The 13,244-nt window shown below is 36.0% G+C and overlaps 1 protein-coding gene across 5 annotated transcripts in view; it reads right to left on the bottom strand.

Annotated features, from left to right (window-relative positions):
• Positions 1–13,244, bottom strand: part of LOC106884018 (uncharacterized) — a 1,573,201-nt gene that overhangs the window by 340,677 nt on the left and 1,219,280 nt on the right. For 2 of the 5 annotated variants that reach the window (XM_089350855.1, XM_089350878.1), the window contains one exon: positions 11,655–11,746. The exons of the other annotated variants lie outside the window; for them this stretch is intronic. The gene's annotated coding sequence lies outside the window, so the exon portion shown is untranslated. The remainder of the gene's footprint in view (positions 1–11,654; positions 11,747–13,244) is intronic. 5 annotated transcript variants of the gene reach the window in all.

Raw genomic sequence — 13,244 nt, 5'->3', positions numbered from 1 at the left:
GTGAGTCGAATGTGATAGTGTGCAAACATTTATTTGAAAGAAAAAAAATGTAAGAGTAGGAGAACAGAGATGAATAGGAAGAACGAAGATAACGATAATGAGAAAGTAAGGCATGTAGATAAAGTACCAATCACATGTAGAGAAAATAGAGATATATAAAAAAAAAAACTTTAAAAAATAAAAATAAAATAAAAATAAAAATAAACAACAGCATTGTTTGTTTCTGATCATTGATAATGCCGTTTAGCCCCAGGTTAGCCCATATTGAGCATACGTACAATTAAATGTGCGAACTGTTCCGTCTATTCTCCGGCATAGTTTATCACAGACACGTTATCTTATATGTCGCACTTCTTATGGTAAACGTCGCTTTTAAGGGGAGATTTCCTTGCTATTTTTAACAAGTAGATTGACAACCGTGTTGAAGTTTGTCCATCCCACATTGCTGTATCCGTAATTTAGTTGCAATGCTCGGTCATTTTGATTAACGTACACTCCCACACTCACACAAAACACTCCCACGCACACACACAGATGCACACATACATACACACACATACGCACACAAACGTACACACCCTCACACATACATACGGTTGCTCTCACACACACACGCACCACAAGGACGATCAAAACAACACATACATACTCAGACAGAGATATACGCACACTCTCACGTACACACACCTAACATCCCCACCGACACAAAAAACACTTAAAACACACACTCATATACACATTCCACAATAAACTCTGGGACCAATAAAAACGGCACACACACACACACACACACACACACACACACACACACACACACACACGGACACAAACACACATATATACACACACACATAGAGATGTGCACAAAACCAGTCCCAAAAACCAGTGAACCATGACAGACTGTCACAGACCAACCAACAATAAAATAAAAAAATCCTTTTTAACTCTTCTTCCCTCCCACCCCAGCTAGCCAGTCATACTGTCTCTTAAGACAGTAAAACATTCCCTCAATATACACAAGAGGAAAAAGCCAGGTCAGTTCCTCTTCAACTTTATTCGATTGTCAAAGAATATGTATAAGAATATGTATATGTATTATTCCATATGTGTATTTTCATACACTGTTTTTAACATTTTCATTTTAATATCAGAGAATGTGTGATAATCAGTATGTAACAATACAAAGTTCATACAAAGCTTTATACTTTAAATATATTTTATCATCAAAGAATGTATATATGCATTTTAATTCTCGAACTGTTTTTTAACATTTTTTATTATTCTCAAAGACTTTTGATAATCTTTTTCTAAAAAAGTGAAACCGGTTAAGTAAATAAATATTTTTAAAAAATAAGTGCATTTTCAAACCTTCTTTCATATATATTTCCACTCGTACGGTATTCCACAACTTTACTTTATTATATATATATATATATATACATATATATATATATATATATATATATATATATATATATATATATATATATATATTATATATATATATATATATATATATATATATATATATATATATATATATATATATATATATATATATATATATATATATATATATATATATAATACAAATAATATGTGAGTATAGGCATATATACATACATGTATGTACATACCTACAAGTACATGTATATATAGATGCATATCTGGGTACAGTACGTTGCAAAAAAAACGTGGACAAAATGATAATCAGTGTACAGAAAACACACAGGCCACATAGAGAACGTTTCTTTCATCAGCTGCCACCATTCTAAAACTAAGCGTTTCGAAGAGTTAATGCAGGACCCATTGTTGGTATTCTTTATTGTTAATAGCATTGTGGTTATTTTATAGTTAGTTAACCCCGTAACAATTACCACCACCACCAACCTGTAAACAGTAACTATACCACAATTACGATCAAGAACAATATGCACCACGTTAACATTGCTGTTTATAATCTATTTTAGAGGCTGTGGTATTGGTGTTGATTGTGTTACTGATTGTCATCTAGTGGAGTTATTAGCTGTGATTTTGGACTTGTTCATGTCTTTGTGTTTTGAGTCACTTAAATATGATGATTGTGGAGTTTGAGGATTGTCTTAGGATGGTTGTAATGAAATTTGAAAGTTGTTGTTGCAGTGCTGTGGGTGATCATTGACACAGAGGATGGTGGGTGAACAGAATTGCTCGAGCCTCGGCTAAAATGCGCTACGGTATTTGCACCGGCGCTGGGATCAAATCCCATCGAAATCAATTCTACATTTCATCGCTTCGGATAACATAAGATACCAACCCATACTGAAATAATGTAATTGATAGAACCTCCTCCCGTTAAAATCTGGTTTAGCTGGACCAAAATTAGAGAGAGAGAGAGAGACAGAGAGAGAGAGAGAGAGATAGAGAGTGAGAGAGAGAGAGAGAGAGAGAGAGAGAGAGAGAGGGGGAGAGAGAGAGAGAGAGAGATTAGCAATTTCATACAGGTTGGTGAATTTGCAACATCGTTAAAGAGTCGGAGACAATAAATTGCGTCATTATATTCAGTCAATTACTTTCTGGGTTCAAATCCTGACGAGATCACAATTGATTTTCATTCACTTTGGATAGGTTACAGATAGAACAATAAACTCCCTCACCCAACAAAAGAACAAAACAGAAAGAAAAATAAAGTACTGTGGGTGATTTAATCAACTGACAGACGCTACCCAAATTTCATGCTTTGTACCTCTTTTAACATCAGTTATTTGTGACTGTAATGACATTGGTGGTAGTTGCAATATTGTCGGATGAGATCAGAGTGTGACTATCGTTCAGTTGGCGAGTTTGGTGTTGGAAATTGTGGTATTGTTTGCCATTTTGGTGCTATGATTTATGATGTTAGTGAATGCTATGTTGTTGAGGTTGATATTGGTGTATCTTGATATTAATAGTGTTTGTGATGTTGGTGACTTTATGGAATAATTGCAGGTTGTAGAAGTGTTGGTCGTGGTTATAGTGTTGTTGGGGATTGTGGTGTTGTATATAATGTTGTTAGTGGTGATTATGATATTGAAGATTGGGGTATTGTGTTACAGTATTGTTGTTTATAATTGTGGTGGTGTCGGTGAAGATTATGACGCTGTAGACAATTTAGTTGTTGTTGATTACTATGTGACTGCGAGTGGTGACTGTGATGTTAATATTGGATGCTGCTGGTATGGTTCTGGTCTTGTTCAGATCTTACTATTGGTGGTGAATGTAATAATATTCTTGTTGGTTCATCTCTTGGCGTTGTTTAGGATGGTGATTGTGGTATTGATGCTGGTGCAAATATATTGTTGTTTGTAGTGATAGCGGTGATGTTGGGATATTTCTGCAGTTGGAGTTGATACTATTGTACGTTGTAGCCGGTGGCGATAGTGGTGTTCAATGTTGTATGCAGTTTATTAGCATTGGTGAAAAGCAGGTGTGGTGATTGTCTTCTTGTTCGTTGGTGCTAGTCCTTGTGTTGCTAATTGTGGTTTGCTCTTAGTAGTTGAGGTTGAGTGTTACATCGTAATGGGCATTGCTATTAACCACCGTTTTTAGTACAATGATATTTACTGTCAGTAGTTTTAGTGGCTATGGTAATTGTAATCGTGTCAGTGGCTTTGTTGAGAGCAGTAGAGGTGGTGAGGGTGGTGATTATCATGCTTGTAAGTATGGGAGTGGCATTTCATTGTGTTTCTCTCTCTTTCTCTCTCTCTACTCTTTCCTCTTCTCTTTCTCTCTTAATATTGTATCTTGATAATAATAATTTGATCTTGATGACTGCAGTGAGATTTGGGGTGGTCGTAATGGGAGTAGCACTTAGAAAAGTTGAGAATATAAATTACGCAGTAAAGTGTGGTCTGCGGTGGGGGTGGGGGTGCTGGTGATGGCGGTGTTGGTGCTGGTGATGACGGTGTTGGTGCTGATAATAGTAGTAGTAATAGTAGCAGTAACGGCAGCAGTAAGAACAACGTTGTTGGTAGGGGTGGTAGTAGTGATGTTTGTGTCGGCAATAGTTGTAGTCGGTGTAGTTATGGATGTTGAATCGATTGTTGAAACATATACTAAACGTTAGGTTAACTTGATGAATAAAACAGATGTTAAGCAGCCGGATATATATCAGCATAACAGCTGTTATTCTGCCTTATTGTATACCCTTCCACCTATATAGCTTCATATATATCTAGCGGTAATTGTTCAAACTCAGTGGTTAGCGTATAAGTACAAATATTTGTATGAATGCATGGATATATTTCTGGCTTTATTTTACTAGCTTTGTTTGGAGAAATGCCTAATTTGTAAACTCCAAACAAGACATTTTCATTGCAACTGTGACAAAATAGTTTACGGTTTCACACAACAAATACACTTTCCTAAAAAAAAAATTCTACACAGAAGTAGTTTTCTAAGCCAATTTCTTAAAATTTACACAAAAAAATACATAGAAAATGGAAACAAAACGTTCCGAAATTATAAAGATTGAAATTTTTGGGAAATTAAGCGAATCAAATGCAACCAAACTCATGTGTATGTACGTATGTATGTATGTATGTATGTATGTATGTATTTATGCATGTATGTATACAAAAAAAAATGTAAAAGATAATGTTCACAGCTGTACCAGATGAACCATATGTCGAACCAGATAACGCAGTATACGGTACAAGGTCGACACTTTTTTTTTTAACCTGGGTAGCATGTCGTCGATAGATGGCTTCCTAGATGCGAAGCTGAAATGAATCCATGCATTCAGAAATTATAAGTAGCATTTGCGAGGCTTGAAAAGTGAGTTGGGGCCATTCGCAGTATCACAAGCAAGACCAATCTAAACGTTTAGAAGGCGTGCGTACTAACGGCACATTTGTACTCTTCTGAAACATGGACAGTATACCGTAGGCATTTCAAGTTCCTTGAACGCTTTGACGAAAAATGTTTGAGAGAGACATACTCAGCATCAAGTTGCAAGTTAAAACAAATGACACAGAAGTCCTTACAAAAGTACGATGCATAAGTATCTAGTCACTTATCATATTCACTTACATGCGTTGAGCAGGCCACGTTGGCCGTATGAAAGATAATATGTTTTCAAAGCAGCTGTTCCACACTGCATTGTGCACTGGAAAGCTTCTTCAGTACCCACCGCAAAAAGGGTACAAAAATTGCATAAAAGTGAACTTAAAGGAACTGCAAATCCATGTAAGGAACCGAGAAGAAGGAGCATTGAAAAGTGGAGGAAGCGTATAAGTGAAACTTGTAAACATTTGAAAAGGGTCACCGTATGCACGAAAACCTAACGTACTGGCATCAGAGGGCGTGTCGTGAGAATCTCAATGAAAAAACTAAAGTGTTAGAGGTGAGAAACATGTGGCTGTGTACTCTTGCGAAAGATGGGGAATTCAACCGTCAGAAGTCCCATGATAGATCAACTGTATGAACGTCCTTTCTCCTATACCAGGTAATTCGTCGTGTAATAGAATGTGAAAAGTCATTCAAACTGATTTCGGGAGTGAAGAGAGATACGGTCTCAGTCATTAAATTGCGGCCGTACAAGGACACTGCCCGGAAGAATCTTAGTCGAACGAATCGACCACATTACTTATTGTTTAAGCTTAGAATGTATTGTATCAGTTAATTTTGACAAACCGCTAGCTTACGGGAAGTAAGCACACAAAAACCGGTTGTCAAGCGGTAGGATAAGCACACACACACACACACACACACACACACACACACACACACACATACAAGCACACGTACAAACACAACTCGCTTCTTTCAGTTTCCGTCCATGAATTCCACACACAAGGCATTGATCGGCCCCAGGCTATAGTAGAAGATATCTGCGCAAAGTATCAAGGAGTCAGACTCAACGCAGCACCATATCGTTTTGAAGCAAACAGCGACGGCTCTGTGTGTGTGTTTGTGTGTATGTGTGTGTGTGTGTGTGTGTGTGCGTGTGCGTGTCAGTGAGTGTGTGTGTGTCTAAGAATTCATCCTGGCATGTATTTAGGCATTTATTTGTAATTGCATGTTCTGTGCGATGTCAATCTCATTTGTTGTGCGTACATGTATACTTTAATATGTCTATGAGTACAAATACAAACACTATCATGTTTATACTTGTATATACGCACTTATTACGCAGTAAACATAAAAAAATGTTATGCATATTCTATTATACCATTTTAAAGCCTACTAGAACTAGAATTACGAATGAGAATAAATTCGAACATCGAAATTCCAAGGTACTAGAGGTTCACAGCCAACAAGCACATTAAACATTTACATCTGTCATGGGTTGCTTGAAGGATATCGTTGTTTCCGACAGACCTCTCACTTCACACACACACACACACACACACACACACACACACACACACACACACACACACACACACACACGCTAGTATATATATATATATATATATATATATATAAGGGAGCCTGATTTTAACTAGGAATATTTATAAATGTATTTCTAGTTGAAATTCAATTGGTTTTTCCTTATTCTCATAGAGCAAATATGTAAGTATCATTTATACACATGCATATTCAGTTCATTCTGTGTTTTACCAAATCATTTATGGCCTTCTGTCTAATTCAACAATCGATTTTATATAACTTGTTGACGGTTGTGGTTACCCAGAACGAGTATATTTCCATACGAAATGTTTTATAATATTTACTTTTGCCTCTCAACATCGATGTATATATCATTAATCCCTCCACCAGTGATTAAGTAAATATTAGACTCATAGGGTTGATTCAGTCAAATATACCCTTCTACAACAGGTTGATGGTTTTATAAGAATATGCGAAATCAATATTGTATTAGTAACTGCATATTGTACTGGAAATGCTACTTCAAATGAAGCTGACAACGACGTAACCACAGATGTCAGCGTGACTGCAACAACTATTTTGCTTGTTATGTGTAATTTTTAGTCGAAAGATGAGAGGCAGCGCCTGCAACTTTGGACATTCTGGAGGAGGAACTGCTGCTCTTTATAGACCTGAAAATCTACATGTTCATTTTCGTAGTAAAAACATTGGTTGGGTGGAATTCAGTAAAATCTTTGTGGGATGCAATTTGGAGGAGAAACGATTGGTTGGCACATTTCGTATAATGTATCGGAAACTAAGATACAGTAACAAATGAATGGGCCGATATAGTAGCAACTGAATGGGTTGAAACCTAATTATTGGAGCTGCCACTGTAGTTGGCCTTACTGTTGTTGTTACCAATATATTCTTAATCGTCTGTTCCTTTTCTACACTCTTCCTCATTTCTGAGACTATACGTTTCACTGCATGTTTTATTATTACTGCTATGGTTACTGGTTTTATAGCTGCCACTGTTCTTAATGTAAATTTTACAGCCAATGCTATTGATATAACTTTCATTGTCACAGCAGTTGATATTGCTACTCCTACTGAAATGGCTAGTTTGGGCTTAGATTTATTAGCAACGGTAACTACTCCTATATCTGCTGCTCTATTTCCAGGTTGTGTTGTGGCCTCTTCTACATACTAATACCTGCATGTCCTGTAATTATGTAGAGTTGTGTACTTCATGATTCTTCTTGTATTGGATATCAACAAAAGAATGTAAGCAAACCTTGGCAATATCAATGCTTCATTCTAGCTTAGAAATGCACAATAACGGAAAAATCGATTCCTTGAAATATTTAACTCAATCACCTTTAAGGTAGATAACTTTGAATCTAACAGGGAAAACATACACATACACACACAAGTTGAAATGTCACACATTGGTAATATTGTAGAAGTTGACAGTATTTATATAGGAAAAAATATTTCATATATTGAGAAATATTGAACGTTCTAAGATTTTCCGACTTCTCGAAACTGTGCCAATAGTTTGGGTGTCATTCCACTTCATTATTGAATTATTTGATCTCCATTCTTCGTCGTGTCAGACGATATATGAAATGATTTTAAAAATGCCTAAAATTATTCCTAACTTTTCTTTCTTGTGATTTGAATAGGGTTTCGCAATAAGAAATCCTCTTACAAAAGACAAAACATTTAAGTTTACTGGAGTTCGCAAATTAATAACTGTGTGTGTGAGAGTATACATTTTCTCATAGACATGCCCTCAAATACACACAGATATAGAGACATATATTTTTGAGTAATATCTGTCATTCCCTTTCACCTCCGGAGCGATCACTTTCGCCTGGCTTTCAAGAAGTTTATTTTAACACACTACGGCTGTTGCACATTTTCCGGAAGAAAAGCCGCAGCTAAAATGTGTTTAATAACACACATTCATTAAGTATACGACATCGATAATGTTCCCGCTATGGAGCTGCTTTTCATTCAAACCTAGACATTTGTTTTACTTGTGCGGCATTGTTATAAATCAGCATATTTTCTTTACGCTATATATACGTACATGAAGCCAGCCATTTCAAATTGTTATGAGAAACTATCCCAGTATACAGCACTGAGGAACTTTAACAGTGAAATATCAATGATTCCGTTCTTGTTCACCCCTAGTTCGATTCGTTTCACCTGGCTGTGAAGTAAACGGTGTTTTTAACGGACTATGTTAAAAGTGTTACCGATGTCGCATAAATGCATGGAGTACAGAATAAAATCTGCTATTTACTTTATTCTTCATTTTGTAAGCCATATGCATATACATCTCAAGCATGCATGAGTTTGTCTACCTTTTTTCGTCCACATCAGCCATATAAGGACTGTTCTCATAGCTAACTTTCGATGGAGTGATTGGAGTTTAAGTAATACTTTGTGCTTAAACTTACTGTGTGTGTTTGTGTGTGTGTGTGTGTGTGTGTGTGTGTGTGTGTGTGTGTGTGTGTGTGTGTGTGTGTGTGTGTGTGTGTGTGTGTGTGTGTGTGTGTGTGTGTGTGTGTATATATATATATATATATATATATATATATATATATATATATATATATATATATATTCATACGTGAAGTGAAGCTGTCATACACTTTGGCAGAAAGAGAAAATATTTTATGCATTACTATACTGATAATAAGTGTGTCTCGAAGAAATGACTTCGCACTGTACCACTGGATAATTAGCATATCAGCAAAGAATAAATATTGTTCTATATTTGAGAGATGAGGAATTATGTACATTATTTACATTATTTACAATTGACGGATATTTGTCCTCATCTTGTTTGTTGTTAACACAACGTTTCGGCTGATATACCCTCTAGCCTTCATTAGGTATCTTGGGTAAATTTCGAAACTGGGTTCTCATTCCTAAGGTATTTTTCGATGTTATTATTATGGCGTGGTGGTTAAGAGTGTGGGCTACCTTAGGAATGCGAACTCAGGTTTGAAATTTCCCCATGACACCTGATGAACGCTGAGGATATATCAGCCGAAACGTTGTCATCAGCAAACAATATGAGGACAAATATCCATTAATTGTAAATAATGTAAATAATGTAGAATAAATATTATTAGAAAATCTCCTTCTCTCTCTCTCTGTCTCCCTCTCTCTTTCTCTCTTCCTATCTCTATCTCTCTTTCTCTCTCTCTCTCACACACATACACATGATTCCCAATATACATAAGAGAAATCGAGGACAGCAACCTCGTAACACACCACGGCAGATCCTCCTCCTCCTCCTCCTCCTCCTCCTCCTCCTACTACTACTACTACTACTACTACTACTACTACTACTACTACTACTACTACTAAAATTTAGGAAGGCTAATTGCCTACTTTCCTTCAAAAATACTGAAAATTTAATTTAGTAATGTGAGCTGTCTTTTCTCCCAGCATGCTAAAACACCGTCCAAAGGGCTATAAATTCATGGACATGGACTGACCGGTATGCTGCTTACTACAGAGCAAATACACACACACACACAAACATATATGTGTGTGTATGCATGTATATATATATATATATATATATATATATATATATATATATATATATATATTATATATATCCATATATCCATACATACACGCGCGCAAACATACAGTTACATATACATAAGTATACATGTGAGAAGGGATGACCACTAAGTGGACATGCTGTACGCTACAAATTGACTATCAATGGTCAAACCACAAAAGAAAAGAATGTTCTCTAGGGAAGTTCAGCGCACACCAGAACATGAACAGGCAAGACAAATGAAAATATACAAAAATATATAATTAGTCGTATACATAAGCATGGAGGCGCAATGGCCGGTGGTTAGGGCAGTGGACTCGCGATCAGAGGATTACGGTTTCGATTCCTAGACCGGGCGTTGGGTGTGTTTATTGAGCGAAAACACCTAAAGCCCCGGCAGGGTGTGGTGGTGACCCCCGTTGTACTCTTTTGCCCCAACTTTCTTTCACTCTTTCTTCCTGCTTCTTGAGTAAAGCTGCGATAGACTGGCGTCCTGTCCAGCTGGGGGGGGGGGACGCATACGCCATAGAAATCGGGAAACCGGGTCCATGAGTCTGGCTAGGCTTTAAAAGTGCGCTAATAAATAAATAAAATACATAAGTATATTTAAGTATGATTTTATGTATGTATGATCTTTCTTTGAGTTTAATTTAAGCTTTTTCTTGAGTGAGTTCAAGCCGGTCGCTAACAAAGCGACTAGACGCTTAGAGTTAAGAGAGTTCACGGTGTTCATAAATATCTGGCTGCGTTGGCCTATTGGTTCAACATGCGCATCTATTCATATAATAATTTTAGATGGAGAATTTTTGGAATGCCCTACACATCTTCATTGTGCCAGTAGTATATTGGATTTCGAGAATCCACATCAGTTTTATTTTTGGTGGTGTATATATGTACGTACGTATGTATGTATGTATGTATGTATGTATGTATGTGTGTGCGCGCGATTTTGTAAGATTATGTGATGCACAAATCACAGATGAAAGAATATATTAAGAGTTAAGATTATACAATACATGCATTGCATTAATAAAATCATAGTTAATAAAAAATAAAACAACAATGAGGTATCAAGTATCAAATCCGCAATACTCCTTAATATAGATTATTATTATTATAAGATTCTAGATGAAGGAAGGAATCTACAGGAATGGGAAGAATAATATTGACTGTATTCAGAATGCATATTTCAAAATATAACTTGGAATGCTCAAGGCATACTTCGACTTGGAAGCTTTATGTAACTAGAAAAGTATTATGAAATGTGTACTGTAAGACAATTACAATATTTAGTTTCAGATCCTGGATAGAAATACAAATTGCTACAAATCACGTGAAAACCAAAAAGACTGTTTGCTGCCTACGTGGAAGCCGACAAAATACAAAGCATGTTTAAATGGTGACAGATATTTATCAGTAGAAGAAAAAATTGTAAAGACTAAAGCAGCTTAGAAAATGCTAAAAAGAAGGTAAAATAAAACCTTACATGACCAATACCGACTAACAAATTAATGAACGTACAATAATTCGACAAAAAACTCACCACAATTACAGAGAAGTACCCGATTCGAAGCTGAGAACGAGAGTTAATTTAGTGCTTGTAACCTCAGGACTCCGAAGATGACGAACCGAGGGTCAACATTTTACCAACATCCCTGATCCTGACGTTGAGCTTCGTTGCCTCAAATACTGTAACACAAATGTATGGGAAGGGTTACATCACACCTACCTTGCTTACTCACTTGACCCTGTTTAGCCTTTCTTTTCAACCTAAGATGTATGTAACTGCTACTCTCTTGTATCAAGGTTGGATCCAGTCACCTAGAAAAATGAATATAAGTGATTTTTTTTTTTCCTTTTGTCACTCAGATAACATGCTTCGGGATAGATACATGCAAACTTATATAGCATGTCCCATGCTTTCCATAATAGTTTTAGGTACTTGTAATTTCGTGAGAAGACAAATGCACTTTTTCAACTCCCCCATCCTTTGATCGAGCGACACTTACAGAATGTGAGAGTAGGGGAAATACTGAGATGAGCCGGAGCTTATCTAGTACTTATTTACAGATGAGTAGACCAGGGCAATGTGAAATACTGCATCTTCATCAAAGACAATACATACTGTCTGATTTAAGAATTGAAACCCATGACTTTACTATCGTTAGCCAAACACTCTAACCACTAGATTACAAGCTATCCCCAATATCTATATACCTTATAACATATTGTATTTAAAAATGCGAAAATAGAGGTCGTTTCTTTGTTGCTGCAATAAGTTTTTTTCAATGATATTCGAAATATGCATGATCATCATCATACAAGTTCAATATTTGCAGAAATCAAACTTCTGTTGAACCGAAACGGATTGGTTGAATATGATCGGTCACGAAAATTACTCTTATCATAAATCATATAAGTTTAAAGGAGGTAATTAAATATTTATTTATTTCCATTTGTGGTTCGTAGTTTTAAAAATCCTATGAGATTTGAACTCAAATATTCATGCAAGTAAAACAAGAACCGACCAGATAGCTAGTCACGTTATTGTTGGTAAATTTCCAGGCAGTTTTGAATACAGGCATTAAGGGTATACGAACTCTAGGCTCAAGGGACATGGGAGATTGACACCTTATTCACCAAATATACGCATTGCGTTTCTATCTAACAAATCATTCTCAGACACAAACTTACGCACATATACACACCAACACACACACACGCATGCACATGCATTTTTCTCACCACCGTATGTATGTGTAGAGTTGATTTTTAGCATTTGAATAAAGGTGATTCTGTGTGTATTTATTTATACATGCATTAAACAGATAAATAAACACAACTACGAGATAACTTCGAAAGTAATAAGCTAGGTACTCACTATTATGCTAAATTTGTAAAACATTAGCGAGCATCGTAGTGGAAAAGGTAATATATGGAAGAGTTAAAATGTCGGAATGGTTTCGATTCATGCTTGAATCCCATTCAATTCACTTACATCAGTAACGATCCTTGGAAACAGATTAATGCGATAACCGAATCTTAGAATAATAATCGTAACAAGAAAGCTTTTCATTTTCTCCAGTGAATCGTTAAGACTTGTGTTCAAAGATCAGAGGGTAATTTCATTTCATGCGGAGCCAAGTTTATGTCATTGCTTTGATTACTAGTTCTGGAAAATTCTCGAAAGTGAATTTGTTGCTGGAGGAATAAACGCAGATCTCTCATTCTATCATGCTACATTTTTATGTAGCTGAGTTAATGCAAATAAATAAATAACTAAATAAAAATAATCAATAATTAAATGCAGTCGTATATT

The sequence above is a fragment of the Octopus bimaculoides genome, chromosome 1, assembly GCF_046866305.1.
Source record: "Octopus bimaculoides isolate indiv1 chromosome 1, ASM4686630v1, whole genome shotgun sequence".
In the NCBI taxonomy this organism is placed as follows: Eukaryota; Metazoa; Mollusca; class Cephalopoda; order Octopoda; family Octopodidae; genus Octopus; species Octopus bimaculoides.
The sequence above is the reverse complement of the archived record's forward strand: the minus strand, read 5'-3'. Positions and strand labels throughout refer to the sequence as shown.